Source organism: Choloepus didactylus, chromosome 3 (genome assembly GCF_015220235.1).
Source record: "Choloepus didactylus isolate mChoDid1 chromosome 3, mChoDid1.pri, whole genome shotgun sequence".
NCBI classification, from domain to species: domain Eukaryota; kingdom Metazoa; phylum Chordata; class Mammalia; order Pilosa; family Megalonychidae; genus Choloepus; species Choloepus didactylus.
Genome location: NC_051309.1, coordinates 63,240,368 through 63,252,722, shown reverse-complemented (window position 1 = coordinate 63,252,722; position 12,355 = coordinate 63,240,368).

Here is a 12,355-nt window from a genome sequence, read left to right as displayed (position 1 = left end):
AGAGCCATGTATGTCACAGAAGGAAAGTTGGAGGTTAAAATATGGGTATGTATAAAACAGTGAATCTTGTGGTGGACGATGTGCATGATTAACTCTACAAATATTAGAAATCTCTTTCATGAACTTGAACAAATGTATGACACTATAACTAGGAGTTAATAATAGAGGGGTATATAAGGAGAAAATATACTTATTGCAAACTATGTATTACAGTTAGTAGTATTTTAACATTCTTTCATCAATGGTAACAAATGTACTATCCCATTACTATGAGTCAATGATGAAGGGGAGTGGTTAGGGGTATGGGAGGATTTGAGTTTTCTTTTTTGTTTTTATTTATTTTCTGGGATAATGAAAATGTTCTAAAAATTGAAAAAAAAATTAATTGTGGTGATGCATGCATAGCTGTAAGATGCTACCATGGGCAATTATTGTGTACTTTGGATGATTGTATGATATGTGAACAATCTCAGTAAAATTGAATTTGAAAAAAAAAACTAAAAAAAAAAATTACTAGCTGTTTTTTTGTGTATTTGTATTTGTTTTTATCTGTTTTCTTCCCAATTATGCAAATTCTTTGAGAATGGAAACCATGCTTGTCTATTTCAATTATGTCATGGTAAGCAATCAATAATTATTGTATGAATGAACTCCTATTTTGTAATGTGTCTTACCTCCCAAAACACACCAAAAAAGCCCATGATGGACTTAGCAAATAGCACCAAAATAACTAAAAAAGGAGTTCTGGAATGTCCAATAAACTGTATCCCCAGGGTTTAGAACTCACATATTCTAATCATAAGTCATACATTCTTCAGTTACAAGGAAAAACAACATAATTCTAAACAGCAGCAAAAAAATAGACATCTATTATTTCACTAGTGAGAAAGCAAGAGATCAATTTGACTCTAGTGTACCTAGATCTAGGGGCTCAAAAAACATTATTAAACTTTAGTCTTTCTGTTCACCTGTTGGACAGGCTTGATTTGCATAATGGGATAGAAATCCTCTGATTTCCCAAAATTTACATCCTACCAGCATGGGAATCCAAGGTTAAATAAAACATTTTATACATTACCTCAGGTAGATTGACCTAAAGAGTATTTTGATTGTTCTGCACTGGTTGTATGCCTATTTTAAACCAATCACTTTCAAAGGGAAATAGGAGTACCCCCACCAGTTGGGCCATGGTCAAGTGCCCATTCTTAAGGGCAAAATTCACAAACTAGGTTGACCCTAGTAAAGAAGGGAAGCTATTAGATTATTAAAAAAAAAAAAAAAAAAAAAAGGAAAGGATGCTAGAAAAAAGAAAGAGCAAGTCACATGTGAAAAACTGTTAAATTACATTTTTAATTGAGGTTCTGCTAAAATAATCATTTATCTTAAAAGCTTTGATAAATGTACTCTAATAGATAACTTTTTGTTATTCCACTTGCATGTATTTTGACTACCATGTTCAAGTCATAATATATAGGCAATGGCCACTACACCAAGTAAAAATAGTCCAGTTGCATTTCATTTACAGTAGACAAATATCCAAATGTTCATATACAAACTTATTACTAAAAAGTAAAGCATTGTGGTTGGTTCACAAACTCCTGGAATATTCTGATTCGAAGATATCAGAAAAAAAATAAAATTTAAACTTTTTCAAGAACTTTTGAAGATGAAAAAATTATTGAATTCCAACTGGAATTGAAGCATTACATCTATAAGTAGCAATGATACCTTGAGCTTTGCTAAATGAGATTTCCCATAAGTTCATCTATTTTAGTATTTAATTTGGAAAAAATAAAATGTATCAATGATTAAAGTGGAACAAGAAATCTTCCATATGACTTTCAAAATATTGTGATGAGTTGTGTTGAATAAAAGCATCAAACTGTGCAATGACAGTTATAAAGAACAGAAAAATCTATTTCCATCATTTTAGGCCTTCCGCTGAGACTGGTTAAAGGAGATCTGACCTGGGTCTAACATCCATCCCCTAACAGAATAATACTTTTGGGGACTTTTTAATGGTTTTCTGGTATTTATAAATGGCCTCCTTTTGAAATTTTGTTTCTTAGTAGATATTATTTACTGTTTGAGGGACACAGTGAATTCAATCTCAATATCAACTTCTCAGAAAACAAATCTTGTTGGTTGCTATGTTAGTAAATTAGCTCACCTAAATAATCTTGAGACTGACAATAATGAAGCCTTTGAGCTTGGAAAATTCAGCCATTGCCTCACTGTGAACTTGATCTTCTGACATTTTAATGGATTGAGGTCCTATTTCTGATGGCTCACTTTATATGCAACATAAACTATTTTGAGTACTTCAGAGCTGAGAGCAAAGAGCTGATGTTCAGATTTGGAGTCAAACTGTCTGTTTGACTAAGTAGAGTGGGGCAAAGTGGATATATGCATAGTTTTAATACATATATGCAATTACTGCAGTAAATAATAACATGTATACATGTATAGCAAAGCAAAACAAAGTAAAACTAAAATAATGGATTCCCCAAAAGGATGATATATTTCCAGGAACTTCCCTCATCTCTTCAAGTCAACTAACTTTATTCATTTATTTATTGTATGTGTGTGCGCATGTGTGTGTATAAAACAAAATGGATGTTTTTACTCAAGGCGTAAGAGGCATTATGCAAGAACAGAGTCTGATGTTTTAAGCACTTTAATTCTACTTTCTTTATACCGTCTGGAATCGCTTGGCAATAAGTTGTAGTCTATGCTGCTTCAATTACTAGTCTTTTCAGATCTGACTGTACTTAATTACTAAAGACATGATCTGCTAAAAACTACATCTGGAAACAATGTCACTTTTTCAGTGTTTGGCTTTTGAAAGTCGGCCTTATGTTAAATGATTACTTTTAACCACAATGTTTTGGGAAAAATATAGCATAGCCAGACACTTTCTATGGATTTAGCTTAAAACAATTGTATATTCTATTTATTCAGTACTTATTTTCTGAGCAGCCCAGGTAGACTTCTTTGCTTTTATCTTCCCTTTATCTAACTAGAGTTTCTAGGATAATTTCCCCTTTGGTAGTAAGAGTGGATTTTCTCTGCTCTACTCATCAATTTTATATTTTGAGCACAGTAGGCAAAATATTGAAGTTAACAGGCTTTGAGATGTCAAAGGAAATACAAGGCATTCCTATTAAAGCACATTTTTCATTTTAGAAATAGTACAGGAATCCTTTGGAATTTTTCTTGCAGAATTAAACTAATTGCTTCTGTTGATACCTCAGTTACTTGACCTTTTTACAGATTACCTAGCAAACATGGCCCATACTACTTGGAAACCATCAGTTAGGCAGATTCCAGAATAATTTCAACCCTAGATTTGTTTCACACTGTAAAAATACCTGGACTGTAAAAGATTACTCTGGTAACATCTTTGATTAGTTTATTTGGGGTTAAACTAGTCCAAAGGTAGCAGTGATAGAAAATTAATAATTTGTTTAGATAAATATGTACCTATGGAAACTAAGGCTAATCCAGTTACTAATGAAATGTAGGATAAATCTGATGCAAAAATAGGATAATTCCTATGGTCTTTTCTCTGGATTATAGTATTATTTCTGATGTGGTTAATTTTCAATGACATAAGCAGAGACTTGATTGTATTTTCCACTTCAGTATGATTTTACAATATTTTATTTATAACAAAAATCTAGTTTTAGCAAAAATGCCTGGATCTTTTATTCTTTTCCCTAAGTTTTAAGTAATTTGACAAGGTTATTCTTACATGCTATTAAATTGATTGAGGATAGAATGACAGGAGAATAAAATATCCCATAACCCAATTCATTTTTGATATTTGATTTACAAGCTAGAATTAAGCTTGTTGATTAAAAGGTAAAGTGAGATATCTGAATATCACCATTCAGTGAGAGAGAGCGCCCTCAATTATTTATACCTTGATAGTAAGCTAATTGATAAATAAAGATTACCAAATAATTGACTCTGTGGCATTTTGTCACTTTGATTAAAGCTATATTTGACAGAAATCAGATGCTCATCTGCTGTCATAGAAGACAATCAGTTTATTTCTTCAGAATCTACTAACTGCATGGCAAGGCATCACAGGCTAAATTGTTCATATTGTTAATTATATCAGCTGACTATTGCATTATATAAGTATATCTATTCTGGATTATTTCCTTTGATGGTATTGCATGCGTTGTATCATTGAATCAATTTAAAAACAACTCTGTGCTGCATTGTAGACTGTATGAATCATTATTACTTTAATAGAGCACTTACAAATTATTGGAAATAATTTAAGACTGAATGGTCAACAGAGGTCCTTTCTTCAAATGCAATGCTTTTGAGCATTAGAGGAATTAATCATGACAGAAATGTGGGAAGGCTTGTGTCCTGATATCTGTGTTTCTGTTACAGCCATGTTGGAATTGAAAACATTTTCTGTGTAGCATGGTAAAACTTATTTAAAACCAGCCACTTCTTCAGATAATATTCTAAAGATATTTGTGGTGACTCCTTGAAGAACGTGTTAGTTATTTCCCAAACTTCTCTCTGTATTCTCTGCAGTATGCAGTGTGCATATTTATCTGCAGTATGATCATGCTGTCAGGAAGAGAATACTATTTGCCCCGAGGCTTAAAAACGTCAGACTAACACATCATAAATCCTTTTTGGACCTAGGTGATATAATGATGAGGTAATAAATTACCTTAGATCACAAAAAAGTGGTGAGAACTTGAAAACTTTGTTCCTTCTGTTGAATAAATAGTGAATTCACATTACTGAATTTCACTAATTTGAATCAAGAAAGGGGATGTGCATAACACTGGATGCAATGTAAACAACTCATTCCTCTAAAATACAGGGAAAATGTGATACCGTCATATGCAGAGAATTATAGGATATGCAGATGTGGCCAAGAGGGCATGTATTTAACTGCATATTTTGAATTTTGCAACTGCTATTCAGGTTTAATTGCATAACTGCTTTCTGGTCATCCAGATGCAAATAACAGAAATATAGCACAGTGAATTACAGTGAATAGTTTTTATGTAATTCACTATATTCACATAAATATTACCTTTATAATTTTGTTTGTAGTGAATTTAAAGTGGAACATTCATGGACACAAAGTATTCAGATATTTTATAGCATTTTTATAAACAATTTAGTATTATAATTTTTAGCAAGCAGTTAAAGATATTTGGCAAGTATGCCTTCCATGATCTCTCTGAAGGAGCTATATTGATAAATTCAAATTTTTTCTAGATTGCTATAGGATTATGTCATTGCTATGGGTGTGAAAAGTTAGAGCTGTACTAAACTTGAAACAAAAGTATAATATGAAGAAACTTCGAAAACTGATGTTGTATCTATAACGTTTTCATCAATCTTATCTTCCTTTCCATTTCTTTCATATTGAAATTTTAGTTTTATTAACAAGCCATCTTATACCATACTTAAAATTATTCCTATGTTTAATAGCAAGAAAAGAACTGTTTGCCCATTTAAAAATGTAATTTTCCTGTATATTTTATTTTCCTATAATAAAATGCATAAATGCATGCAAATTACTTTCTTTTATCACTTCTAGTCCCTTCTTATTTCTAATTTTAGTTGACTTAAAAATTGCTTTTTTCCAACATGTTCATGAGCTACCCTCAGTTTCCTCTTTTTCCCAGTGTCTCGTTATCTTTTGAAGAAACGAGTCTGCTTTCAGCATGTTTCCCTTTTTCTTTCAGATGGAGCAAAGGGGATAATGCCCTCCAGCCCATCTTCCATTCCTATTACCCAGTTGCCTTTTGGCTTCTCAAGAGGCAACAGTGGCTCGTAAGTTTATTGCCTGCTTTGTTTATCTGTGAAAGCTTTTATCCTCTATCTCTATGTCCTTTGTATTTCCCATTTCATTTTCTCCCTCTACTTTCTGGATCGCTTTCATGTGTTCTTTAAATCAAACAGGCTGTTTCTGCAAGGTTAATATCCTATGTACTTCTTTTTTTGTCTTTGATCGTTTTCTCCATTTCCCTGGTCCTTCATATGGATCATTTACAACTTCACATAAAAGTTTATATCTTTGAATTCCCTGAGATCAACCCATGAATATTTTATGTTTTCTCCTCGGCTCTCCTGTACTTACAACTCAGTTTTTCCATGTATTTCGTTTAGCAGAACACACACTTATCCTACTATGTCTTTGTCCTCCTGGGGTTAGTTTAACTCTTTTAGTGTAGAATTTTTGTTTTGGGACCAACTAACTGATCCAGATTACAATCAGAATGAGGTCCCTTTAGCTGTTTTATTTTACTTCAATACTATTTCTTTGCAGTGACAGCAAATATTTTTAAATGGCTTTTACCTCTTACCCACCACAGAGTAAACAGATCTCAGGCAGGGATGAGATCTCACATTTTATATACTCCCACCATGTAGGAGATACTAGAGCAGTGATCAAAACCATGTTTTCACCAAGCTACAGACAACACATGGAAATAATGCTGATTCTTTACAAAGCTGTTGCTAAAACTTAGATGCATTATGTTAAACAGGAAAATATTTCTCAAGGAAAATTGCACACTGACACATGCTAATAATCTTCTTGTACTAAATGAAGTACAAGGTTGTGTTCAGTTCTTATTAACGACAGAGGACAAAATGAATAAATTATAACTGAGACAATTTGCAATTAGATGCTTAATCTTCCTGTCTTTAACCATGAGTGAATAAGATTATGAATTATATCATGCAAAGATATTAGAGAATTATCGACACTAGTGTTTTTAAAAACAAAGAAGATAAATGCTTCTGGAAGGTTCAGGCTGTCTGGATAAAGGGGAATAGACTCTATTTCTTTTGGGAATTCTATTGTCCCTTCCAGTCTTATAATTTTTTTGATTTATTGGTATAAAATTTTCTTGATAGTGAGCCAGAAATTCTTTGTGGAAAGTTCACTCCTGGGATTACATTCCAGCTGCAAGATGCCGAGTTTATGCTCCTGTCAAAATGCCTTAAAATTTCTGGAGAGTAACTTATGTTATAAGAGAATCCAACCAATGGAGTCATTAACTTTTCCTCACTTCATTTTAGCCAATATCTCTATTTAACTATTTTTCAACCACAGTAAAAATATTCTTCATTAAAATTAACATTTCACATTCAAATTTATTTCCAGATTTGCCAAACGAATATTTAGAAATATGTAAATTTATATAATGTATGATATATATTTTATATTATATATACACATTTTCATGCCAGTTATAAAATCCCATTTGTATTTTTCTCTTATGTTTTCTTCTGGGCCAAAAATTCAAGTTTCTTTCCCTTCAACTTATATATGAACTTTTAAAAGTATTCATAGATCATCCTAAATATTGAAAAATTGCATTTTAGTTTAATTTTTGAATGTCTCTAAATATTGAAAAATTGCATTTTGTTTAAATTTGTGAATATCTACCATTGTTTTTTGGTACAGCCATGAATAAATGTCATCCCTTTATTTGATAATTTGGTTTAATAGGAGCATTTATGTTTTTAAGGAGGAATCAAATTGAAAAATACTGCTTCTAATTTTATTTTTTAAACAAAAATAATTTTCCTATAAATGCTGCACATACCTACAAATCTGGACGAACATCATGAGCTATTACTAATGGCTACTTTTGGGTTGTGTGACTAGATGTCATGTGAAGGGAATAGAGAAGAAAGAGAATGTTTGCTTAACTTTATATGCATCTCTACTGTTTGAATATCTTACCATGAACAAGTTTTAGCTTTATAAAATTTTTAAACCTATTTTTTCATTGTTCTAAAGCAAGGCCAACTTTATCTATTATTGTGTCAGCAACTAATACGTAGTAGAAGCTTGAAGTCTTCTTTCTTACCAGCATCAACCAGAGAAAAAGAAAAATTGTTGAAGCATTTGGTTGCCCTCCCTTTATTCAGGAATGAATTCCAAGCAGAATCAAGTCACAGATGTACTCGAGAATCCCTTCTAAATAAAGGGATAAGAATAAAACTATCCTACTCCTGTAACTTTTCTTCTCCGTTCTTAGTATTTTTTTTTTTTTTTCAAAAGAGTTAGTATCCAATGCTAACTGTGGTGAATGAGCAAACTCCTTAGTTATGTTTGTCTACTAAAATTCCTAAGGCAGAGCCAAAGGCTCTTAACTTGATGTGCCTGGAGCAACTGGAAAGCAGTTCTCTGTAGTTAATGCTCTCCTTATTCCTCCAGATCTGCATGTAGCTGTTACCCATAAGAATGGGGATTGTTTCTTCTTCCCATCTGTCAACACTCTAGGTGGGCTGGATGGGAGAGTTTGGGTTCTGAGGCTCTGCCAGGAAAATAGGGCGATGATGGGTCTCAGAGCAGGCCAAATATGCTTAACTCTCAGTTGAGTTTTAGTTGCAACTAATTCTTTTTTGCAGCAGTAGGGAGGAGGCCATGGAAATCTTGCTCTATAACTTATTAGGACCCCTTATCATTGACTTCCACCTGGACTCCTGGCTCTTATTATAGTTTTTTGAAACTAAATCCTATTACATCCTTCTTCACAACAAAGGCCTTTCCCTTTAGTTTGGCTCTCATTTCAAATATATACTATTCTAGCCAGTTTCACTCCCCTGGCAGGAATTTGAAATTTACTCTGCTTTAGTCATCACTGTAAATGTCAGGGAGGGTCTTGGCTTTCTGCATTATATACACAGCTCATTCCTTGCTCAGTTTTGCCTAATGAGATTTGAAGATTTGAAAGAAAGCTGGAAATTTCAGACTAGATGCGAGATCACATACTTGATTAATTAATCTATCTTAATGCAGAATAAACAAACAAACAAACAAACAAACAAACAAATAAAAACAACCTAACCTTAGAGGAAAACCAAATTGTTAATTGTGGGAAATTAAAAAAAATAAATCCAGTTTGTGGGTGATATTTATATATGAACCACCAATTTTCTTTTCCTCAAATTATAAATTGATGCTTTGAAGACATAATGATGCCACCACATTAAATCAGTACCATTGTCTTCAGTTGGATTACCAGATGAAAAAAATGTAATAAATGTGTATTCCCCAATTTCCCCAATATGCTTCCAGACCCATTCCTCTTTGTAAGAATATAAATTTGTTAAAAAAAAATTCTTCTTTATAAAAGACCATTTAATAATAACCACATTAACTAAGCAGACAAAGAGTAAGGATTTTGACAGTTTGTCTATAAATTAGATCAATGTACAGATAAAAAATAGACAAAATTGGGTTTTAAACATAGCACTGAAATTTGGATAGATATGGTAGCAGTTCCACTCTTGAAGGCTGAGAATGAGTAGAGCATTCTGATTTCTATTCTACTTTACCAATAAATTGCTGGAATTTAACCGATTCTATGAAGTTACAAAACTTGCATCAGAAGAAAGTAGAATACTGCAGTGCTAAAATACAATTAATATGACACTTTTATCCCACTCTTCTTTTTAATTGAAAAAACAACAATGGATACACAAAATAACCAAAAAGAATTCACTTGTGATTTGGGGGAGTCAGTGGCACATTGATGAAAGAAACTCTTACAGGGCCCTGAGAAACATAGCTCAGGGCTGAGGATTTGGGTGAAGTGTTGCTATGAAAATGTTTTAGTGACACCTCTGCTCAGACCTGAGCTAAATATAATTTGTCGCCCCACCCCAGTTCTTTTTCTATCTGTATTGTAATTTAACTTTAGTTCTTATAATAACCTCCTAATTGATTTGATTGTTTCAAACTTGCCAGCATACCTTTCATTGTCCAGAGTGCTCTTTTTAAAAAGTATATCAAATCACGTCACCTTCCTTTATTAAATGCTTCTCATTGCATGTAGAATAAAACCCAACTCTTTTTCCATAGCCTGCAAACCCCATAATGAATAGTGCTGGCTTATCCTCTCAGTCTTATGGTTATGTCTCTCTTACCATGCCTCCTGTGCTGCAGGCACTAGCCCTTTGGTTGCTGTTTTTAAAACCCTGCAATTGTGCCTCAGGTTCTTTATTCTAGCTGCTCCTGCTTGCTGGTATGCTAATCTGCAAGGTCTTTGCATAGCTGCCTACTTCTCATCATTTAGGTTTTAGACTAAAGTAATCTCCAATCCCTATTCACTTTCTATAGCAATACCTTGTTTTATGTTCTTCAAACACATGTAACTATCTAAGCTCTTCTTATTTGGATCATGATTCTATAGTTTCATTGTTCTTTGTCTTTCTTCTACAATTAGAATTGAGCTCCGTGAGAGCAGGGCATCTTCCCTGCTATATGCACCACACCTCTAACCCTGCCTGCAATACAGCTGGTGTCCAGTATGTGTTTGATGAATGGAATGCCATGAGGACTTGACCTTCCTTCCAAGGTCAGTTTCTCACCATAATCATACTCCATTTATTAAGAACCTGCTAAAACAGAGAACTCCAAGGGAAAAGAAATCAATACATAGCTTTGCTCCTCAGCTGTTTATGATTTTAAACATATAAAACAAATACTGAGAAAAATAGATATGTTAAGAAAAGGAGGGTAGACTCTTATATTAAGGTATAGTAAAAATCAACAAAAATATATGTGTTAATTGACATGCAGTAAAAGAGTGCAAGAAAAAATGTTTAATTAGGATAGAAGAATGGGGGCTGGCATGAGTCTGGGGTCACAAAATCCATTAAATGCCTGTAGGGTTGGGACAAATAATTAGAGAGATCTAAAATGCAAGCTAAGGAGTCAGGTAGATTTGAATTTTATAAAAAGTTGGAGTATCTAGGATGGAAAGAATGGGTCCTATTTTGGATCAATATATAAATGAAAGTTACACTAGTAAAATACCTACATATTTTGAAATTTCTTTATCACTGTGACATATTCAATATGGAAATGCTCACTAATTGTGGTTTTTAGTAGTTAATTTAAGCTTACACAACTGCAGAACATTTGCTTGCACACTATCTCTAGTGTAACTATCATAAAATAAAAATAAATAATAATTGCTAACTGGGAATGATAAGAGAACAGCACATGAGACAACATTGGTAGAAGACAAGGCAAGGCTGAAAGAGTGAGTTGGAATTGATAAGGTCAGAGAGAAGCCATGTGATAGTGTAGCAGCATGTTCATCTTGAATTATATTCATTGAGAAAACAGGGGACTACTATATCATTCTCATTGTCTGCACACAGTGTTAGAACAAAGTGGGATAAAGTTAATGTCTTCAAGGGAGGGAAATATGTCACTTTCCTGACTGCAAAACTGCATTCATAACTCTTAACAGGACATCTTACAACTTGAAACATATGGCCAATAAGCTCTGGCATATTGTTGAAAGTATTCTGACTGAGCAGGCAACTTTCACCTTTCTGATGAAAGTAACCATAACTCCTGGGGGTGATGTAATTTTGTGATTTAGGGACCAATCTCAATCATACATGGACATCCTGCTGCTTTTCCAAGAGCACTATGCAAATTGTGCAATGCTGTTTGCATTTTTTCAAAATTGGACTCAAATTGAACACAGCTTAATGCTTTTTTTTTTGTCTGCAAGTAAAACTTTCATAAAGGCATATGCAGAAAAAAATAATTTGTGTGAGTATATTACTGTGAAATTCTGATTTGCTTTTAGAGAAAGTTAAGAGGGCGTTGATAATGTACTTAGTTTCTCATAACGCATTCTTTCACATTATGATGATATTATAGACTTTTAATTCTTATCTAGGAAGGCTAATAGTCATTTGTGAGTAGAAAAATACACTCTCACCTGTTTTTAAAACATTTTTTCTACGGTAGAAAAATCTGGTAGGAATGTTTCATTTTAAAAGATTTCTGAAGAATATTTAGAATAAAAATTTACTCAAAAAGTATTGATATCTCTAAGAAATTTGTCTGCATTTTAAACAAACAGGGCAAGCAAGCTGCTTTAAGAAATGATGGACTTGGACAAAACTATCTGCTCTCTTCTTTTTGCTGTTGTTGCTATCTGTTTAAAATACTGAGAAATAGTGACATTTTCATTGTTTATCATAATATTTGTGATCAGTGTTGAATGCTTTGATTTAGTGTTACATTAACAGGTTGTACAATATGAATATATACATATATATATCTAAATTCCAGATATCATAGCTTATAAGACCAATTGCTGAAGGATGAAGTATCCAGGGTGAAAAGTAGGGAGATAATGCTCAGTAGACTGGAAGGCTGAAAGTGTTGCCAAGTCAAATTTGAGTAGGATTCCGAGAAAACAAAAGTGTGGAGTTAAAGAGGAAGAGGGATAGGATGTGCTATCGGGAAACATCAATCCAACTTAGGAGGAGCAGTTGTTGGGAATTTGAGGCTAAAACATTATCTGAGAAATAG